Source organism: Polistes canadensis, unplaced genomic scaffold (assembly GCF_001313835.1).
Source record: "Polistes canadensis isolate GaletaPanama2010 unplaced genomic scaffold, ASM131383v1 scaffold_790, whole genome shotgun sequence".
In the NCBI taxonomy this organism is placed as follows: Eukaryota; Metazoa; Arthropoda; class Insecta; order Hymenoptera; family Vespidae; genus Polistes; species Polistes canadensis.
In genome coordinates, this window is record NW_014570337.1 from 3,504 (window position 1) to 6,131 (window position 2,628).

A 2,628-nucleotide genomic window follows, 5' to 3' on the forward strand; every position below is an offset into this window, starting at 1 on the left:
ACGCGTGATTCATCGCTCGAGATTTATCTATCTTAGAAAGCTGAGACTTGCGAGAACTACTTCGAGGAGAATTATTTGTATTGCGCAATATCACATCATCTAAGTTCGGCCAGCGACAAGGGACAAAGGCGGTCCTGTACTTGGCCAGAATTATCCTGATTTGTACGGATTCTTCGTCAACGTTTCAACCAGGGTTTTTATGCCGAAAGGCTTTCCCCTGACGAGCCAAATAAAGCGTACTTTTTAGTACTGACTGGGCTTAAATATATTTGTTATTGTGTTTTATTTTCCTATCCTCCTTCCCATTAATAAAGGATCTCGATATCACCCGTAAGGGCATTTTTCGATTCACTACAATTGACTGGAGTACCGATTAAGGCATCGGTCGCAACAACAGTGCTTTCTGACAAAAGTTATGAAACGTTTGCTTTTAGGCTTTAAAGCGTAAACTTACAAATTTGAATATTAGGTACGTAAAAATTGAGCTGATATTCCTTATAATCCGATCACTGCAGTCCAAGAAAGTTACAAAATAATTCCATTACAACTATTTTTTTTTTCGTTACGTGTAGAATTTAATTTTTTTTCGACGAAAATCGTTTGTAGATATCCAGACATTCAATTCGTTTAGTTTCTAATTACACATTTTTTGTTGCCTCTAAAAATTTTTTACTTTATTTAAAAGAAATTTTCGCTGCTTTCCGGATTGAATCTTTTTTGAAATCTTTTAGATTACTTTAGAAGTGCTTTCTAACAGATGTTATTAAATGTTTGCTTTCAAGCTTTAAAGCGTAAACTAAAAATATAAATATAAGGTCATATAAAAATTTAGCTGATATCACTGATATTCCGACCACTGCATTTAAAGAAAGTAAAAAAAATCATTCTATTACATCTATTTTGTTTTTCGTTGCGTATAGAATTTATTTCTTTTTCGACAAAAATCGATTGTAGTTAACCTGACATCTAATCTGTTTAGTTTCTAATAGCACATTTTTTACCGTCTCTGAAAATTTTACACTAAATTAAAAAGAAATCTTAGCTGCTTTCCGGAATAAATCATTGTAGGAATCTATCAGATTTCCAAAGAAGTGCTTCTAAACAGAAGTTATGAAACGTTTGCTTTTATGCTTTAAAGCGTAACTAACGAATAAAAATATAAGGCTTGATAAAATTAAGCTGATATCATTGATATTCTGACCACAGTAGACCAAGAAAGTGAGAAAACCATTCTATTACAAACATTTTAGTTTTCGTTACATGTAGAATTTCATTCTTTCTCGACAAAAATCGATTTAAATTAACTTGACATTTAATCTTTTTAGGTTCTAATAGCACATTTTGTACTGTCTCTGAACATTTTTCAATAAATTTAAAATATTCGCTGCGTTCCGGATTGAATCTTTGGTGGAATTTATTAGAATTCTGAAGAAGTGCTATCTAATAAAAGTTATAAAACGTTTGCATTCTAGCTTTAAAGCGTAAACTAACGCATATAAAAATAAGGTCGGAAAAAATTGAGCTGATATCACTGATATTCCGACCACTGCAGTCAAAGAAAGTAAAAAAATCATTCTATTACATCTATTTTGGTTTTCGTAACGTGTAGAATTTAGGTCTTGTTTTACAACAATCGATTAAAGTTAACCTGACATCCAATCTTTTTAGTTTTTATTAGCATATTTTTTACCGTCTGTAAAATTTTTTCACAAATTTTAAAAAAAATTTTTACTGCTTACTGGAATAAATCTTTGTTAGAATCTATCAGATTTCTAAAGAAATTCTATCTAACAAAAGTTATAGAACGTTTGCTGTAAAGTTTCTAGGCGTAAACTAACGAAAGTAATTATAAGGTCAAAAAAATTGAGCTGATATCACTGATATTTCGACAACTGCAGTCAAAGTAAGTGAAAAAACCATTCTATTACAAATATTTTTGTTTACTTTACGTGTAGAATTTAATTCTTCTTCACCGAAAATCGACTGTAGTTATCCTGACATCAAATATTTTAGTTACTAATAGCACATTTATTACCGTTTCTTAAAATTTTTAAATATTTTTAAAAGAAATTGTAGCTTATCTCAGTATGGAATCTTTGTTAAAAACTATCAGATTTCGAAAGAAGTGTAATTTAACAGAAGTTATGAAACGTTTGCTTTTAAGCTTCGAAAAGTTACAAATATAAATAATAAGTTTACAAATATAAATAATAAGTCTGAAAAAATTGAGCTGATATCATTGGTTTTTTCGACAACTGCAGTTCAAGAAACAGAAAAAATCATAATATAACAACTATTTTGGTTTACTTTACGTGTAAAATTTTTTTTTTTTTTTTTTTTTTTTTTATATAACTCCATACATCTTTACAATTTGTCCTTAGACATTTGGTAAATTGTTATATAAGTGAAGGGGATAGCTCGTAGACGTTTTCTCCAGTGAGAAAGCGTCGTTATTGTCGTTTATTTCATTGACTTTTAGTTAACTAGGTCTCTTGGGTGGATTCTTTTGAGCCTTCTGGGAATATATATTGGTTGTAGTTATTGTTGGCTAGCGGGTTTATGTGCGTATCGATTCTTTTTTTGTATCTGTAGGTTGACTTGGTTATTTCTTCTTCTATTGTGGGAATG